The sequence below is a fragment of the Pongo abelii genome, chromosome 14 (assembly GCF_028885655.2).
Source record: "Pongo abelii isolate AG06213 chromosome 14, NHGRI_mPonAbe1-v2.0_pri, whole genome shotgun sequence".
NCBI lineage: Eukaryota > Metazoa > Chordata > Mammalia > Primates > Hominidae > Pongo > Pongo abelii.
The window spans coordinates 85,187,664-85,208,154 of NC_071999.2; the positions used below are offsets into that span (position 1 = coordinate 85,187,664).

Consider the following 20,491-nt stretch of genomic DNA (forward strand, 5'->3'; position numbering starts at 1 on the left):
ATTACAATTATCAAATTTTACACAAGAAATAGGTGAATTTTATAATATATGATATATTTTGTTAAAGGTGTTAGAAATAGGAAAAAAATGAGTTGAAAATAATAGAATTATTTAAGTGAAAACATAATAGCAAAGGCCAGTGAATGTCATTATTTACATAGATAGAAAGTAATGTATACCTAACCAGGGTTTCTTAACTTTCTTTTATATCATGGGGCCCTTGTCAGTCTGGTAAAGCCAATGTACCCCTATTAAGAAAATGTTTGGAGTATATAAAATATATAAGAAACACATAAGATTACATGGAAAATCAATTGCATATATATATACATTTTTTTTTTTTTTTTTAGATGGAGTTTTACTTGTTGCCCAGGCTGGAGTGCAGTGGCATGATCTCAGCTCACTGCAACCTCGGCCTCCCAGGTTCAAGCAATTCTCCTGCCTCAGCCTCCCCAGATTACAGGAATGTGCCACCACGCCTAGCTAATTTTTGTATTTTTCATAGAGACGGGGTTTCACCATGTTGGCCAGGCTGGTCTCGAACTCCTGACCTCAGGTGATCCACCCACCTCAGCCTCCCAAAGTGCTGGGATTACAGGCGTGAGCCACCACGCCTGGCCCTAAAATATTTTTATTAGATAGCAAAATATGAGCTTTTAAAATGTGTTAAATAACAATAGGTTTAAAATATTGGCAAGTCAAAGTTAAATTTTATTTTTACCGTATTCATCAGTGTGAGGCTGTTGCTAAAAATGAATAAGAACAATAAACTTTGATAAGGCAATGTGCATGTCATGTAAAAGCCAGTTGACTTCTAGCTTTTGGTGTTTTTAGTTCAAGTATTGATAATCCAGATTCTTTTTTGTTTGTTTGTTTGTTTTGAGACAGGGTCTTGCTCTGTTACCAAGGCTGGAGTACAGTGGTGCAATCATGGCTCACTGCAAACTCCGCCTCTTGGGCTCAAGCCATCCTCCTACTCAGCCTCCCAAGTATCTGGGACTACAAGAGTGCGCCACCACACCTGGATAATTTTTGCATTTTTGGTAGAGATGGGGCTTTGTCATGTTGGCAAGGCTGGTTTCGAACTCCTGGCCTCAAGCAATCCACCGCTTTGGCCTTCCAAAGCACTGAGATTACAGACATGAGCCACCACATCTGGCCTCCTGATTCTTAAAAATATATTACCATAAATGGAATTAAAGTTTCCACAGTTTGCTTAAAAATAAACAGGTTCTCTCAAGAAATACTGTCTTAGTCAGTTTGGACTGCTATAGCAAACTACCATAAACAAGCGACGCTAACAACAGAAACATATTTCTCCAAGTTCTGGAGGCCAGAAGTCCAAGATCAGGGTGCCAGCATGATCAGGTTCTGGTGAGGGCCCTTGTATGGATTGCAGACCACTGGCTTCTTCATGTATTCTCACATGATGGAGAACAGAGAGAGAGGAAGAAAGCTCTCTCATATATTTTTATCAGGCCACTATTCCCATTAGTGAAGGCTCCACTCTCATGACCTAGTTACCCCTCCAAAGCCCCACCTCCTAATACCATCACACTGGGGGGTTAGTATTTTAACACGTAAATTTTTTTGGGGGGGCACAAACATTCAGTCCATTGCAAATATGAAAATTATCCAAATCCATTGAGTTAAACTTCTATCATGAGGTTATACAGCTTCACCATTTGCAGGCCCAGCATTGTACTCTGGTTGGCCAGCTCCAGTGCATGAGTGTCTGTAGACAGGAAGGCTGAGATCTAATGCACTCATGCATTCACTGTGATAGGGAAGTATCTGTAATTTCTATTGGTGGCAAGGTCATAGGGACTAAGATTCTTGCAAGCATTCATACTTGAAGGATTTTCTGCATTTCAGTTAAATGTTACTGAAAATAAAGATGTAATTTTTTTCCTCATTCAAATTCAAGGACTCTCTGAATTTCACCTAGGCAGACCCTTTGTACATCCAAGGACTCCAGGTTAAGAACTCCTGATATAAACAGATAGATAAATAGAATTTATGACTCTCACAGTTTGGCTATTTGGTATAGTTACAGAATCCTTAAAGACCGCAAAAAATATACCTATAAAGCCAGGACATTTTAAGAGAAAAGGAAAATTCCTGGTTTAGTGTACGTCAATTCTAAAGCTTTGAATATAGAATCCTCACTCTTTCGAGATTCCACCTTATAAAATATGGTCAAAATACTTAACGGTGTTTAAAAAAAAATTGGTGATGAGATATCTCTTTCAGCTCTTCCATTTCTAGGCATTATTCCAGCCCTGGGGTTTTTCTGCTTTGTCACTTAGGATAGGAAGAAACTGATCTCTCATTTCTTATTTTTATGTCCAGTTTGGGGCTCTATTATTATTATTTTTTGCATTTTCATATAAACTTTGATGCTGAATTCTTAAACTCATTGTAGGAAGAAGTCATCCAGTTACCTGTTCATGGGCAGTTAATTCTTTCCTATTACAACACTCAGTCCCAAAATATGTTATCTAGTCCTTTAGTTCTCTGAAACATATTAGAGATAAGATTTCTGCTACCTATATATTAATCAAAAGAAAAGTTTCTGGAAGTAAACAAGAATTACGATATAATAAAAATCACATTTGCTGGAAATGAGATTTGTGCTTTAATCCAAATTATGCCAAATTGGGTGCTTCTGGTACTGTGTCTCAACTCAGTTGTCCTTATGTGGAAAAGGAGTGGTAATTTCTTATATAATCTCTATGGTACTTTCTACCTGTAAAATTTAATAAGTCATTATCATATCTAACACAGTCATCTAGTGCAGTGGTCCCCAACCTTTTTGACACCAAGAACCAGTTTCGTGGAAGACAATTTTTTCCACGGACCAAGGTGGTGGGGATGGTTGCAGGATGATCCAAACGCATTACATTTACTGTGCACTTTATTTCTATTATTACTACATCATAATATAATGAAATAATTATACAATTTACCATATGTAGAATCAGTGGGAGCCCTGAGCTTGTTTTCCTGCACCTAGATGGTCCCATCTGGGGGTGATGGGGGACAGTGACAGATTATCAGGTACTAGATTCTCATAAGGAGTATGCAACCTAGATACCTTCTATGAGCAATTCCCAATAAGGTTTGCACTCCTATAAGAATCTAACGCTGCTGCTGATCTGACAGGAGGCAGAGCTTAGGCAGTAATGTGAGCGATGGGGAGTGGCTGTAAATACAGACGACGCCTGCCACTCACCTCCTGCTGTGCAGCCCAGTACTGGTTCATGGCCCAGGAGTTGGAGACCCCTGATCTAGTGGACGCTGTTGGTGCCCTGGCCTTGGTTTATTCCTTAGCTGTTATGAGTATTTGCTGTTAACAACTCACAACTGTTACCATCTCAGGAGAACTGGTCTCTTCTTCTCAGTAGAACAGAAGACTAGAGCAGCCACACCTTCAAGGGGTATAACCCCTTCCAATAATTGACTGACATGAGGCACAAAAGGTGACTCCCTTCCCTGAAGGTGGCACCAGAGTTTCCCATTGGACCGGCCTGAAAGCAGTGTCCTAATGAGACTACATCCTTGCTAAGCTTTTTCCTCCTGCACTCTCTTGCCTCCCACTCCCACTTCTCTGAAAGCATTTTCTCAACTAATCATTTAAATAAGAATCCCCATTTTGGGCTGGGCACAGTGACTCACACCTGTAATCCCAGCACTTTGGTGTAGGAAATTGGTCAGAGTGGCGGGAAAAACTATAAGGAAAGGATGCAAACCTTCTGAAAGTTTGGAAAGTTCTGCAGAGCCCCTGGGGAGAAGAGCTGAAGGCAGCTGTTCTGTAACCGAGAGGCAGAGGGCAAGGAGTAGGTACAAGGAAGTGTAGGGTAATTTACCTTAAACAGGCTTGTTTACTTATGTTGACCAGGAACTGACCTTTGATCATCCGTGCGCATGATGTTCCCTGAAAGGGGAACAATAAATGTTAATTACCTATAGGTTGTGTTTGCTCCAGGCTTTTGGCATTATGCCTGCACTGAAAAAAAAGCAAGCAGCTCCAGCTTCTCGGGGCTGCTCTCTGGTCACTAGAGCCAGGCAGTCACCTAGCTGCTCTTATACTGCATACTTGTGTCTGAGTACTCATTTCATCCGTCAGCCAGGGTCTGTGGGACAAGCCCAGCACTTTGGGAGGCCAAGGCGGGTGGATCACTTGAGCCCAGGAGTTCAAGACTAGCCTGGCCAACATGGTGAAACCCTGTCTCTACTAAAAATACAAAAAGTAGCCAGGCATGGTGGAACATTCCTATAATTCCAAAAACCTGGGAGGCTGAGGCAGGAGAATTGCTTGAACCTGGGAGGCAGAGGTTGCAGTGAGCTGAGATTAAGCCACTGCACTCTGTCTCCAAATTAATGAATAAATAAATAAATAAATAAGAATCCCCATCTCACACTCTGCTTCTAGGGAACTTAATGTAGACAATATCTTACCACAGGCATTTATCAAATGTTTGTGGACTGATGGAATGAATGAATGGAATTAATCTTGTTTAATTTAATCATAAAAGGTACAGACACAGCCTAAGAATGCTTCACATTCAGCAATAAGTACATGTTGGGGACATTTCTTAGCAAGTACTATAAATAAACATGTCTGTAAATCTGCCTCTGTCCCTTTATGATAAAATTAATTAGTTTTATCATTTCCAGAAGGAGCTTCCCCCAAATGCTTGTTTAATATTCAGCAGAGAATGGGCTAACTCTAACCACTGGCTCAAGTAATAAAAGTAATGAACTCAATATTTAGGGAGGAAAGCAAAGCTGACTGCTCATATTCCCAGAGTTTAGCACCTTTGATTAATTATTTATTTCTAATATAAGGGGGTACATTATCAACAGTGTATTGCTAATACATTATTAGCAATACAGAATTAAGAATGTATGAGAAGACAATGCAGTAAGTGCCCAAAAGTGAGGCTAACTTTCAATTATTCAGTGATAGAGATGAGTAATGTAGATGAGTGGGTTGAAACAGATTATACAGCTTGTACCAATCCACAGAAAACAGATGAAACTCTCATTTACTAACGTATCTTCTTTTAAGTAATACCCCAGGTTTTTCTTTTTCTTTTTTATTTTAAGTGGATAAAAGCAGTTGTGTAAGCTTTAAAACTTCTTACTGGAGAGAAATTCTCTGTAATTACTCCTCAGAACAATAACAAATACCAGAACCACTCGTGTTTTATAAGAACAGAAAGGCCGGGCGCGGTGGCTCACGTCTGTAATCCCAGCACTTTGGGTGGCCGAGGCGGGCAGATCGCGAGGTCAAGAGATCAAGACCATCCTGGCCAACACTGTGAAACCCTGTCTGTACTAAAAATACAAAAATTAGCTGGGCATTGTGGCATGTGCCTGTAGTCCCAGCTACTCGGGAGGCTAAGGTAGGAGAATTGCTTGAACCCGGGAGGTGGAGGTTGCAGTGAGCCGAGATCATGCCACTGCACTCTGGCCTGGTGATGGAACAAGACTCCATCAAAAAAAAAAGAAAAGAAAAGAAAAGAAAAATCCTGGATATTACAGATGGGAAGATAGAAGATAGTTCCATTGGTGCTTGGACTCTGCTCTCTACTCAGTTCTAGTTATCAGTCCTCTGGCCCCAAATTATTATTTTTCAGTGGGTGTTCAGTTGGTAACAAGCACCTGTTTTGAAATTACTGGGACATTCTCAGTTAAAGGCAGTATAAGTTTCACTGCTTTTGCTTTGCTATTTCTTGTGATAGTGCAGTTGAACTGAAAAAAATCTTGTCTTTCATTAATACTTTTTCTGTTAATAAGCTATATGTACATGTTATTGAAAGATTTTATGTATTGGAGTTAAAACAAACACTATCAGATGTATTTTAGCCATCATGAAGGAAAAAAAACCTCAAATTTCTCATCTGTTTATTAGAGAATATAAGATCTACAAATGTGGGCTTCAACCCCAATAAGTATGAATATTCTAAACGTGAGTGAAACAATCATTCCTTAAAACATTTGTGTTTCTCATAGTGTGTAGTATATAGTAGGCATTTTCAACACAGGTTGAGAAAAACGTCAAAAACTCCTTGGCTATTTTGCTATGGCTGTCATAACAAAGTAATACAGACTGACTATGGCTTAAACAAGAGAAATGTATTTCTCACCGTTCTGGAGGCTAGAAGTCCAAGATCAAGGTATCCACAGGGTTGGCTGGCTCCGTCTGTGGTCTCTCCTCGGCTCACACATGGTCACTTTCTCACTGTGTCCTCACCTGGTCTTTTTTCGCGGTGTGTATGTGCACATGTCTGTCTCCTATCCTCCTTTTTTTATAAGAACATAATTCTTATTGGATTAGGGCTCACCCATATGACCTTATTTAGGTTACCTCTTTAAAGGCCCTATTGCCACAGTCACATTCTAAGATACTGGGGATTAGGGCTTCAATATATGAATTTTAGGGGGAAGCACATTCAGCCCATAATATTTCTTTATATTGGTCTTATAGTTTTGACTTTTATCAAGTTTATATGCTAAAAGAAAATAAAAAATAAGTACAAATTATTTTAAAATAAAAGATATGAATTATAAAATCACCCTTTTTCTAGCTATTGTTTGGAAAATCATATATACTAATTACAATTCAGTAGTTGTTATAAGCTATATTAACATTCTATCTGGGGAAAAGCAAATATTAATGAGGCTGATGAGATAAACTGAGTTTTCATTTCTTAAACTCTCCATATAAATAGAATATAGAACTCTCTGATTAAAATTAATCTGGGCTTTTTCTTTTTTGTAATGGAAACACTTAACAATGTTTGAAACAGGTATTTGGTATTGCAATACATCATGTGTTTCATAAACAAGATAATTATATTTTCAGCATAAATATTATATATTTATAAATATAGTAAATTATATTTTCAGCATACATATTGTTAATATTAAATAATAAATATTAAATATAAAATAAAATAATAAATATTAAATTATAAAATTACATTGAGTGTGATATTAGTAAGAAAAATTCTGGAAGTGTTTTTCACAAGACTAATTTTCATTGTAATTATAATTAAAGCCATTTCATTTATATAAGAAACTGACACTGACAAACTTTGGCCTTATAACTAGTGAAAAAATAAAAAGGACAAACTATATAGAAAGTTTGGTATAAACAAAAAAGATTAGGATCATCAGAAGTTCATGTCATAACTTTCTGAGAAAAAGGAAAGAAGGGAAATATTGTCTACTTTATGTATTATGTATGCAAATATGTGATCCATGTCACCTATTAGAAAAAGATTTTATATCAACTTTATAAAATATGAATATCTTACCCATGGTTTTGGGTTATTACACCAGGTAAAGAGGCTCAACCCGTTGGTATTTTTCTGAAAGCAAGGGAAATATGGAAAGGATAGTTGAAGAATAATGTAGATAGCAATTACAGCCTCATGGCCTATTCCAGAAGCAAGGACTGTAGAGGCTTGGCATATTTTCTATTTGCTTGGTATGTGTATGCATTTATTTGTAGGTATTAGTGATTTTCTTCTCTCTCTTTCATTTATTATTTTACATACAAGTTTCTGAAGGTTGCACATACAATTTAGCCTTTAAATAACAGAGTATTTGGTGGGACTTTGAATGACCATAACCCTTAGAATAGTGTGTCCTTTCATTTTGGGAAGAAGGTCAGAACTTCACGTGTATGAAGGATAGCTACATCTGGTTGGGTGGAAAACTTGAGTGGTTTTGTTTTTGAGTAGAAGTTTAAATGTGTGTAGAAAACTGTATGTGGAAGCTACATAGCCAAAGGGTGGGCTGTACAGTTATCAATTTATTGTCTCTCAGCTCCAAATGCACTATTCTTTGCCCTGTTTTATGATACTGCAGCTGGACTCAACAGTTCCCACTTGCCTGCCAGGGGAATGTTAGACTTCACCAGTAGTGGGCACAGGCATAACCATACCAGGAAAATAGCAGCAGGAAGACCCTTCCCCTTCCAGATTCCAGTCCTTAAATAGTATTATTCAGAATAGGAGACCAGTAGCCAGCCGTGCAGATGAGCTCTAGTCGTACCCTGAGCCCATGATCTCCTTACCAGAAGCCACTTCTGAGCAGCACTATTCTGCCCACTCCTTCTCTCCTTTTGGCAACTGTGAGCATTTTTTGTTGTTGTTGTTTTGACAGAGTCTTGCTCTTTCGCTCAGGCTGGAGTGCAGCGGTGTGATCTTGGCTAACTGCAACCTCTGACTCCCAGATTCAAGCAATTTTCCCACCTCAGCCTCCCAAGCAGCTGTGATTACAGGCGCCAGCCACCACACCTGGCCAAATTTTGTTTTGTTTTGTTTTGTATTTTTAGTAGAGATGGGTTTTCACCATGTTGGTATGGCTGGTCTCAAACTCCTGACCTCAGGTGATCCACCCACCTCGGCCTCCCAAAGTGCTGGGGTTACAGGTCTGAGACGCCGCACCCGGCCTGTAAGCTTCTTCTATAGACCAGAGCCAACCTCCACTCTGGCAACCTCATTCACCACCAGCAGGCTGTTGCGTTCCATGGCAGCGGCTCCCCATGTGAAGAGATCAAAATCTCAGCCTGGGCTCAGGAAGCAGCCTTCTCCTTGTACTTACTTAGTTCCTTTATTGTCTATGTTTTCACAGACAATAGGTAGGTAGTAGCTGCTGTTTTACACCTGATACTTCTGTATTCCTTTTGCCCATGTTCACAGATAACCACCTTCAACTAACAATGTTTTATATTGAACTTTTGCTTTTAAATAACTGCTGTGATTCTGTCTCCTGCGTCGACCCTGACTCATAAACACTATGAAAAGGAAATCACATAATTTTTTTTCCCAAGTAAATTGTCTTTTGCTCACTGGATTTATTAGGTTAGAAATACAGGTCCTAAATCAGATTGCATTTTGTTTTATAGTGTATAGTGTTTTTTTCTCTAAGCTCCTGTCCCCAAGAAGAAGAAGAGGATGTGCTATGGAACCTGACTTTATCTATTATGAAATACACAATAGGAACCTAGATACTTGAATTAGCATTAAGATTTTATGAAATATTATTGCAAATAATTGCCAAAAGTCATAATACAATAGCTGGAGTGAAAATTGATGGTGGTTCATAAATTGTATTGGTTGGTCAATAAAGTTTGATGCAGCAAGTTCACTGAATTTTCATACAAATGAATCAGCAGCAAGTTCACTAAGTTTTCTCTTTTTAGGTCTTTTATTTTCAGAACTATAAAAAGCACTGTAACTCTTGGTGGTTAGGAAAAAACTGGCATTCTTTTGTGTAGCAAATCTTTTTAGCAAAAGGATTTGTGATTGATCCCTGGACTCTAAACGCAGGGCAAAGATTTTGGATGGCTTTTTTTAAAAAAACAATTTTAACACATAACAAGGCAGAAACTGGCCATTGGATTTACACTGAGCTCCTTAATCCCATTAAAACAAGCTGCAAACTCTAGCTGATACTCTAGGGAAGCAATTGTCAAATTTCAGTGTGCACTAGAATGGCTTGGTGGGCTCATCAAGTCACAGACTTCTGGATTCCACCCTGTTTCTAATTCAGTAGAATTTGCATTCCTAACAAATTTTCATGTATGCTTGTGTAGGAACCAAACTTTAAGAATCAATGTTTTAGAGCAAGAGTTTATCTCCTCCCATTTTCACCCTTTCCTTCTATTTCATCCCAAACTGTTTTCATGGCTATTATTTTCCTGGGATCTATATTTTCGGTAGCGCATTCTGCCTTCAATTCCTGCAACTCTTTTTCTAGTATTTTTGAAACTTGGCAAATTTTTTCTTTTTCTTTTCTTAATCATCTGGCCTAAACATCTCTCATTGCTATAGGCTTTCTGTTGCCTGCTTCAATCCCCAATGTCATGTTGCACTTTCATTGCAGCCCCTTAGTCAATGTTCCTCTTCTCCTTCTCTCCTTCCCACCACTCCCTCTGCAAGCACACAGGCACACTCTCTAATGCCGGTAATGAATGGTAGAAGCGGGATTTAGAGAGATTAGGATGTGTTGATCTTTTCAAATTAATCCATGCTGGGAACTAGAAGACCTTGAAGACCTGTAATAATCCAATTTAGAATCCTCCTTGGGCAATGTGTGGAATGATCTTCTTATCTCTTTTAAATGTTAGATAATCTTTATTTTATTCCTGCATCTTTCACAGTCCCTCAAGTACACTGACACACAAGTTCTTATTCACATCACTTTGTTGTCCTTACCCTGCTTAATCTATCCTGAAATGTTCTAATCTTCTCTAAGATTCATCTTAAGCATTGCCTTTTCTGAGAATTCCTTCTAGATGCCCTTCTCCGCATTGGTATAGCTAATATGCATCTCACAACTGACATGGAATTTATGCAAGTTAGCAGACTTCATTCAGATTATTGATATGCTCTTTGCAACCTGTTCTTTAATTGTGACTTTCTACTCTTGACTAATATTAATTTCATGATTGTTCATTAAAAGATTGTTCTCCATTTTTGGAAAACATGAGAATAAGTAATAAGGACTATCCTTTCTCTGTGTCAGCACACCACTGACTCTCATTTGGGCCTCATTCTGTCAAGTTCATGTTTGTACCATGGGACTTAGGCCGGTTAAGAACAGGTTTGCAATATTTCCTCCTTGTTTAGACTTGATACTTTCTTTCCTGACCACCATGGTTCCTGCTGCTTTTCCTCACTTCCTGTTTATGACCTCATGTTTGCCTCTTGGCCCTAGTGACTGACATTGCTCTTCTAGTACTAACCAGAGGATTATATCTGCCTATATGTGCCCAATCTGAGTAACCACAATTCCTGGGACTGTAGTCCAGGGTGATAAAATAGTCTCACAGAAATTGGCTTGAAGAGTACTACCAGTCAGTACTCTAACACGTGTATTTTATACATTTGATTGTATAACTTCCAGTGATACATTTTCAGCAAAGAATAACAAGATATGAGAATAAAGGAGTCTTTCTCAACTAGTTCCATGAGAGAATTAGTCCTTATTGCACTAATACATCCATGATATAAAAATAATTAACTTCTATCCTATACATCTGGAGAGGTATTAGTTATGTGACCATCTTGGGCTAATAGAGAAAATTGTCACTGAAATCATTTTTTGATGTTGTGTGGCTCAGATGAGCAGAGAGTGTGGCTTCTTCAGTCCCCCAGAGGACATGTGCTTGGTTGGTGCTATGGTCTGAAGGTTTGTGTCCCCTAAAATTAATATGTTGGACACTAATCACCAGGGTGATGGTTATGAGAAGGTAAGGGCTTTAGGAAGTTATTAATGCCTTTATAAAAGAGACCTCAGAGAGCTGCCTTGCTCTGTCCCTCATGCAAGGAGACAGGGAGAAGATGCCATCTGTGACCCAGAAAGTGAGCTGGCACCTGAGTCTTGGTCTTCCCAGCCTCCAAAACTGTGAGAAATAAATTGCTGTTGTTTTTGAGCCACTCAGTCTAAGGTATCTTGTTATAGCAGCCCAAATGGACTAAGACAGTTGGTGGCAATAGTTTTGTAATCATCCATGGGAAGGTTGTGTCACATCAAAGAATGTGCCCTATTTGAGCAGAGGAATATTTAAGCTTAAGCTTTAGAATCTCTCACTTGCATGAGCCTGTCCCAAGGCCTTGGGAGAGAGCACAGAAATATTGAATTTGTCAGTTTTTATTTCTTGTTAAGTAGGGCTCTCCCAACAAACTGTATGATGACTTATATGGCATCTAAACCTGTCTTAAGCAAACTATGCTATCTGGATCATCATCCCGGTTCTGGGTACAGTTTTTCAATGTCATAGACACAATCTTGCTACATGGTCCATAAAAATGATTGCCCTTATCCGTGCACACTGGCACTGCAATCATTTCTCATTGGCACTATGCAACAATGACCAATCTGCAAACATGCTCAAGGGGTGGCTGGCTCGGACCAACCACACTCACATGCCAGCGCTGGGAATGCAAATTTGATCTTCACCCCTCTTGAAGTTCCCCTTTCTTTCTTTCTTTCTTCCTTCCTCCCTCCCTCCCTGCCTCCCTCCCCTTCCTTCTTCCCTCCCTCCCTCCCTTCCTTCCTTCCTTCCTTCCTTCCTGTTGTCAAATGTAACAGAAAAGGAAGAAAGAAGAGAGGAAAGGTGCGAACAAGGGGGGCAAGCAGGAAGGAAAGAAACAACTTGCTATGTATGGTATTTAAAAATTAATCTCAGTTTATTATTTAGGCATTTGGTATCCTAGGACTCCTAGGGTTGCCTTGGTTATGTGTTTTTATTTTCACGATGTATACATGTCTGTGTGTGTGTGTGTGCATGTGTGTATACATAATAAAACTATGAAGTTTTGGTGAGATTACCAAAAAGTACACTCTGAATCATATTGTTTCTTTTGATATTTCCCCATTCACTCTCACATTCACACATATGCTAAACCAATACAACTCTAGTATAGAGCATTTACTTAGCATCTACTCAGTATTAGTGTGATTACTGTGCCATTTGAATTATATAATGAGAAATATATTTCTGTAGTTTTTAACTCTCTTGAATTATATAAAAGTCTTACACGTTTTTCCCCTGAACTTTACAAATTTCCTAAATTTAAGAATATAAATTTCAAAATGAAATGACAAAAATGTAAGCTTCTTAATGCTGTCTCTCTTATATCATCGGCCATTCTCACCTTCACACTTTATATTCCAACACAAGTGGGCTGCTTATACTTCTCTAGCCCAGTTGGTTACTAGGGATAAGAATTAAGTGCATAGCAAAGGCACATCTTCCATATCCCATCCATATATATTCTCCTCTGTATGGGGAGTTAAATTGCTAATTAGCATGCCAAGAATTCTGACTTATGAAATATTGGCAAGGAGGTTTTCAATTCTAAAAGGTGGAGGATATTTAACTGTGATAACATCTTTAAACTATAACAATAAAATAAAACAAAGAAACATATATACTAGGATTAAATTCTTAAATAAAACAAGTCAAATGTGGCTTGTTCTTACTTATAAGTGGGAACTAAATAATTTATACACATGGACATAGAGCGTGGAGTAACAGATCTTGGAGACCTGGAAGGGTGGGAGGGTGGAAGAGAAGTGATGGTTGAGAAATTACTTGGTGGACACAATATATATTACTCAGGTGATCATTACACTAAAAGCCCAGACTTTACCACTATGCAATATATCTGTGTAATGAAACTGCACTTGTACCCCTTAAATTTATACAACTTTTTAAAAAAGATTTAAAAAAATTACTTGCTATTGAAAATATTGCAAAGATTGGATGCTTCAACTTTGCTTGCACTGGCAATCCTACTCATTCCAGGGAAGGTATTGTATGTAAAGCTAGGAATAAACAGGTTCTAAATAAGACTCCTAGGATTGTGGCTCTTTACCTTGTTTTGGACACTTACTGATAACATTTTTGGGAAATATAATCTTGACTGTCCCATAGGAAATAAGATCATCCTGCACTTTTTTTTCCCTAATGGAAAGTAAATATTTTATCTGAAGCAGAATAGAAAGCCAATTTTTTATAAATGGTATGCAAAATGAATTTATTGGTTTTAGACCATTGTTGCTTGTGTTCAAATAAATAAAAAAAAGCCCTGCAAGAGAAATGACCTTTAAAAGGTCACTAAAGAGAAAAGAAGATGAGTCACAAACCACCCTCAGCAGAGCTGAAAATTGGGGCAGTTCCCCAGAACTCAGTGTGTGGGAGGCGGCGGTGGAGAGGGTTACCACGCAGCTAACAAGCCCCTAGCAACCACAGGGTGGTGACTCAGGGCAGAGACTCTCTTCAGCAAGAGAGGAAATGGCTCAGCCACTTCGAAAGACAGACCTGAGATCTGCATCTACACTATCAGCACATGACAGCCTCCATCGTCTTTAAAGGAAAAGGTTGGACTGTCTCTCCCTTATTCTTCTTAAACAACACACCGGTTGCCACTAATCTTCATGTTAATGCAATTCCACCTGTATAGAAACTTTGGTCCATTAGCTGGAATGAAGCGTGAGTCTGTGTTGTCCCAGCTCAAGCTGGTGTAGAACTTCATAAAGGGAAATTAATACAGTTAGATCATTTATGGGAAGAGAAAGAGAGAGATACTAATCAAGTTTAACTTGACGGCCAGATAAGGTACAAAGAATTTTGCCTACCTGGCTGTTCTTTTAAGACAGATCTGAAAACAGAACAAAACAAAACAAAAAACCTAAGCAAACTACAGAGTGTAAAATTTACCCAGTTATAAGAGTCATAAACAAGAAACTGAGGAAAATCATTCCGTGTGATAAAGTTTGTGAATCTCAATTATTGTGCATTTATGTGTCTCTTGAAACTGAGAAAACTGAGCAAATATCTATAATCTCTATGACATTGTTGGGACTCAGACATACCATCCCAAAATATGACTGGAGGAGACAAGAATATGCCATGCCAAACTATGCTTCTTTGGCATATTTTGAGCTGGTTATTCTGAGAATCTACAGACACAGGAGTAGCTCTGAAAAACTCCCCTTGTGTAAGAGAAATTTACATCTATAAAACAAATCTAAGTTATCAAAAGTATTTGTATCGGGAAGAGGCTGCTCCAGACAACTTTTATTACTTGAGAGACTTATCTGCATAGCAAGACAAACTTCATTTACCATACATTTTCCCCCATCACCCTTCCATAACTTGGTGTCTCCTCCCACAAAAAGCCCCAGGATGCTATATAAATTTAAATCATCTGGCCTTTCTTTGAGTCTCATGTTTTCTGGGACTCCCATGCATATGCACATAACTAAAATGGTTTTTCTTCAGTTAATCTGTCTTATGTCAATTTAATTTGTAGCCCAGCCAAAGAACCTACAAGGATGGAGGGGAGCCATTTTTCTCTCCCCTGCAAAGCTGTCTGAATTATTTCTGAACTTAAGGAATCCTGCAGCCAGAAAATTGGAAGACAAACTGAAATCTAACTCGATCGTTTGGTATTGGTGAGAGCCCAATACTAGGAAAATAATCTTATTTGGTTAGAAATCATTATCCAGTCCATTAGAGTATCTAATGCCTGTTGTAACCTAATTTACAGATTTGTCTTATATCTAAATGAAAAACGTATCATTATTCCATAGCATTAAACAAGCACAGTCCTGAAGCCACTTTGAGAATTAAGAAGTCTGATTCTATGTTATTCCTGGTATTTTCATAGAAAGTGTTTTAGTGTAATAAGTCCTCAGATTTCTCTAAAGAAGGCTACCAACCATCTTTTCCTAACCCGATCCCCAAATACCATATCCTGTTATATACCTTTCCTTCCACAAGATATTGCATCCATAAAAAACAAAGACAAACACAGGATAAAATGAAAAATAACAAAGAAGAGTGCTTAGAAATTACAAGTATAATATATAAAAGAAAACCTTTCATACAAGAGATTAAAGATAAAGTTAATCAAATCTCCCAGAGAAACAGAAGAAAAAAAAAACAAATAAAAAGACATTAGTAGAGAAAACATAACAGATTCTAATGATCAAACTGTAAGAACATCTGAAGTAAGAGGAGTCCAGAAAAAGAGAAAAAATTTCTTGGAACTGAGGCAATGAGCCTACAGATTGAAAGGCCACTGATACGAGCAGAGTAAATTTAAAAAGATCCACACCAAGGCATACTGTCATGAAATTTCAGAACATCAAAGATGAACAATCTTGAAAATGACTTTAAAATTAGTCCATATGCAAGGGAATAGAAATCTACATGGCATCAGACTTGCTAGCAGCAATTTGCCATCCTGGAGGATACTAGAGGAAAATGAAGCCATACTTCAAATGTTTGTGAGACAATTATTTTCTCCTAGACAAATTAATGGTCAAGTATGAGGGTAAATAAAGACATTCAAAGACACATAATTCAAACATATAACTTTTGTAGGAAACAACTGGAGAATATATACCAACAGAAGAAGGAGTATCCATGACAGAGGACTCCAGGGTCCACAAGAAGGAAGAGATCCAATGCAGGCAGGAGGCAAAGGACAGTCTCACACAATAGCGAAAGGGTGTCCTACATGACTGCTGTGTAACAAACCAGAAATCAATAACTCAAGATTGGAGCAGGAGGACTGGGAAGAGCCTCCAGGAAAAAATAGAATTGACAGATTATCTGATATATCTGAGCACTTGGAAAATATTGGTAAGTATTTGAGAGATGTGATGGAGCAAGTATAAAAATTTTTGATGAGAAATCAAGAAATGAGGCATTTATTAATGCTAAGAAATGACAAAATGTGGCAATTGTTAACACTAGGAAAAACAATGTTTTATATGAAAGAACTTGGCTCTGAAGGGTCAACATTTACCAATCATAAAAATGTCAACACTGAATACTGGCATAGCTAAAACTCCCAAAGATGGGATATGTCTTATTCATTTCTACATAATCAGCTTCTATTAATGAGCAAGGTTCATAATAAACGCTCAATGACAAGTTTCACAAGTGAATGACAGATCTATTAAACATTGTAAAATCCTCTTTGCTTTCTGTCACTAAAAATGTTATTCCTTCTACCTCTGAGAAGTATTGAATTAACTATCTCGGGAGAGTGAGAGATATAAGGAAAGTGGGATTGGTGGTATAAGAGATGTACATCCATATTTATTATTAATTGGCTATTAATAAATAAATTTGAAATGGATAAACAAGACATACCAGTATAAGCAGATTGTTTGGAAATATGGAGGTAAATACCAAAACAACCCCATATGAGTTGTGTCATCCAAAGTCTTTTGGCTAAATAGTAGAAAGAAGAGCTTTATTAGCCATATCAGTTTGCAAACCAGGAAGAGATAGTCTCCAGCATGTAGTAAAGGGGGTCTCTCTTTGAGGAGGGAAGGGTAGGTTTGGTTTTGATGCCTCAGAGTGCCCATATTACACAATAGAGCCATACATATTTAGCAGGTTTAGGGGGAAAAGCTACACATACCTGTGAGAGGTGCCAAACACATGTGCAATAGGTAAACATAGATGTAACATACATCCCATATTCACTTTGGGGGGAGTTTTAGCATCAAAATGAAGTCAAATTTGGTTGTTTATGTCAAAAGGTGAACTATTAGACACAAAGACAATTTGTGCTCAGCCTCTAAGCTGGCTGAAACTGGTACAAGGTTTGCAGTTTCTTATTAGAAAAGAATGTTTGTAAGGCCAGTCCTCTGTCTGATCAGTGTTGTAAATCAGAGTTAGGAGGGGTCTGATAGGAGCTATATGAAATTTTTTTTTTTTTTTTTTTGAGATGGAGTCTCGCTCTGTTGCAGTGGTGTAATCTTGGCTCACTGAAACCTCTGTCTCCTAGGTTTAAGCGATTCTTCTGCCTCAGCCTCCTGAGTAGCTGGGATTATAGGTGCCTGCCACCACACCCGGCTAATTTTTGTATTTTTAGTAGAGGTGGGGTTTCACCATGTTGGTCAGACTGGTCTTGAACGCCTGACCTCTAGTGATCCACCCGCCTCGGCCTTCCAAAGTGCTGGGATTACAGGCATGAGCAACTGTGCCTGGCCGCTATATGGAATTTAACAAGAATGTGGTTCTTCTTGTGGCCCTAGGAATTTAGAAATCTGTCATGCAGCGGGGCCCTGAATTTCCACCCATAGGTACCTTTCATTTCCTTAACTTTAGAGTTCATCTTAGTTGGTAAAGGGGCATCTGTTTTTGTCTGTCAGATCACAGTTGAAAATACTTTCATCTAGGGAATGAGATGGAATTGGGCAAGGGATTACAGGACTACTATAATTTTAAAATTGTTATTACAGTACTTCACTAAGAGTTCTCTTTCTCTCAGACACACATCCCTACATTCCTCTGAATTAAGACTTTGACTATACAAGTGTGTCTTGACAAGAGAGAAAACCAAGAATGCAGACTAATTTCTATTTTTATTGTAATTGAGTTTATGGACTTCATTGACTTGTCAGATGAGAGAGTTAATTCCAACACATTGTAAGCTCTCTGAAACAGAGCTTGTTGGGTTAAGGTTGGAATAGGATTGCGGTTAGGGATGTTGGGGTGCTTTCAGTGGAAGATCACAAGCCAGAGTGCCTGAAGTGGGAAGCAGAAGCACATACCAGACTTGCCACTAGTCCAAAGAGTGTCCTTGTGCAAATTAGGAAAAAAGAAACAAAAACAAAAAAAAACACCTTTTCTCAAGACATTTTACTGCCATCAGCCAGAACATCATGGTGATAAATACCAAAATTCAATGAAGACAATGGATGTGAACAGCTCTCCCCAGAATCCAGCATTGCATAATCTTGCAAAACTGTATGCAATAACCCTGCCTATAACTAAAGGTGGGGATAGGACTGATGAGGGTTGTGAGGGCCCTGAAGAAAAACTTTCCCTATCTCATAATTTACTTAAGATTATTAAAGTAGAATTTTAAAGATATTCAGTAGATTTTTTTTTTCACTTTTCCTATGGTGCTGAGGTAGATGTTAGTGATATAACAAATATTTCCTAAACATTCTCTCCCCTAAACCAGGAGCTACAAAGATGGGACACGTATCTTATTCATTTCTACATAATCAGCTTCTACTAACAAGTAAGGCTCATTAAAAATACTCAACAATGTACAAACGAATGGCTGATCTATTAAACACTGTAAAATGTGCTTTGCTTTCTGTCATTGAAAATGTTATTTTTTCCACCTCTGAGAAGTTAAGAGCCAGGGCTCTTATGGAAACTTGTCTGGGTTTGAGTTCAACACCACCACCTCCTAGTGCTATAACCTTGAGCAAGTTACTCCTAAGCTCAGTTTTCTCATATGAAAGATGAATTAAATACAGTATCTACTTTATGGAGTTGTTGTGATGATTAAATGAGACAACCTTTAGAAAGTATGTCAGAGGTTGGCACACAGTAAATACTCAATAAGCTTTACTGTTATTACTAAGCGAAGCAATACTCATCTTTTTAAAATTTACCATTAACAGCTGTATCTATTGGAACTTACATTGGTAGCTAGTAACAAACAACAAAAATAACATGATCTTTAACTGTTTTTCTCTCAAGAAAAAGAAATTTGAGGGTTAGTGGATCTGTACCCCATAGGGTGGTACTATACTTACCAGAGACCCAGCCTCTTCTTACATTCCTACTACGTAATTTGTAGCATGCTTCTATCTTTAAGGTGTTCTTATGGTCCAAGGTGGTTGCTGGAGCTCCAGCCACTGTGTTTGAGCTCCAGGTAAGAAGCAAGGGAAAGGGACAAAAGTAAAAAAGAGTTCATGCAATCTGGCTATGCTTCTCTTAAGAAGCCTTTCTAGAAGTTTCATGTTCAGCTGCCATGGAGGCTGTGAAAAGTAGTTTAGCTGATCATATCTTCTACCTGGTAAGAAGAAGAGAATCAATATTGGTTTGACAGCTTGTGTCTTTCATAACTGTAAATTAGGACTCTAACATTGCCATCACAATGATGGTTTAATTGATCAAAGCATGGCTCCAAAATTAAGTTATCTTCAATTGTTCCCCTGTGAAAGATATGCCAAAGCCAGTAGAATGCAGGTTTCCTTAAAGTTTGTTTGTATGAGAGTAATTAACTTCAAGGTATGAAATTAAGATTTTTGAGTTCTGAAAGTAAAACAGGTTGCCAGTCATTTATGTTTTGCATTTAGTACACAAATATGTACAGATATATATGTATTTTGTCATTCTGTAAGTTGATGGATCATAGGATATCTCCAAATTGGTACAATATATATAAGGAATGAAGCCAACCTATATATAAGGATCAACTCTTTCCTTGATCCAATTATTTAAAAATTACATCACTAATAATTAGCCTAGAAAAAAAGATCTGATAATTAACATACTTTTCCCATGAGAATGTTCTAAGAACTAAAATGTGATATAGAATAAAATATGAAAAATGTACCTTTTCCTTTGCAAAGTCTTACATTTTACATAAAAGATAATTTAAGTCATGAAGGTGAGGTTTTTTTGGAGAGAAATATTATAATTCTCATGAGAATTAAAGCTTAATTATAAACACAGAGATATGGGCTTGAAGGACCCCAGCATGGTCAAGGCAGATTGGGATAGAAAATGCTGATTTCTGGGGTCAGAGGTGAAGGGGAATGTCTCGGGAAATGAGAGAAGTAGGAGGAGAGATGCAGCTCAGCTTTCATGATCTACTCAGTCCCGCTTGTGTTTGTTGCCGTGTTATGAGGATGTGCTCATGGCCCTGTCTGCTACTAGCAGTGAATCATGCTTGCAAATGAATAAACATTAATAAATGAAGATGATTTACATAATAAATTCCAACTTTAAGTATTAAGTCATAATCCTCACATCTGATTTTTCAAGTTCCCCTATAAAGTTGCCACATAAAATACAGCATGCCCAGTTAAATTTGAATTTCAAATAACTAAGGAATTTTTTTTAGTTTATATCTGCAATAGTGCATAGGACATACTTATACTAAAAAAATTATTCATTGTTTATCTG

The 20,491-nt window shown here is 37.9% G+C and overlaps 1 long non-coding RNA gene across 5 annotated transcripts in view; it reads right to left on the reverse strand.

The window, feature by feature from the left end:
* LOC129049568 (uncharacterized) overlaps positions 1 to 20,491 on the reverse strand; it is a 60,325-nt gene that overhangs the window by 16,420 nt on the left and 23,414 nt on the right. For 3 of the 5 annotated variants that reach the window (XR_008512770.2, XR_010136805.1, XR_008512768.2), the window contains exons 4-6: positions 19,114 to 19,373; positions 6,156 to 6,311; positions 3,870 to 3,937 (exon numbers count right to left, since the gene is read on the reverse strand). This is a non-coding gene — a long non-coding RNA (uncharacterized LOC129049568). Of the gene's footprint in view, positions 1 to 3,869; positions 3,938 to 6,155; positions 6,312 to 7,328; positions 7,383 to 19,113; positions 19,374 to 20,491 lie in introns of all 5 variants that reach the window. The other 2 variants (XR_008512772.2, XR_008512771.2) reach the window with 1 other exon arrangement.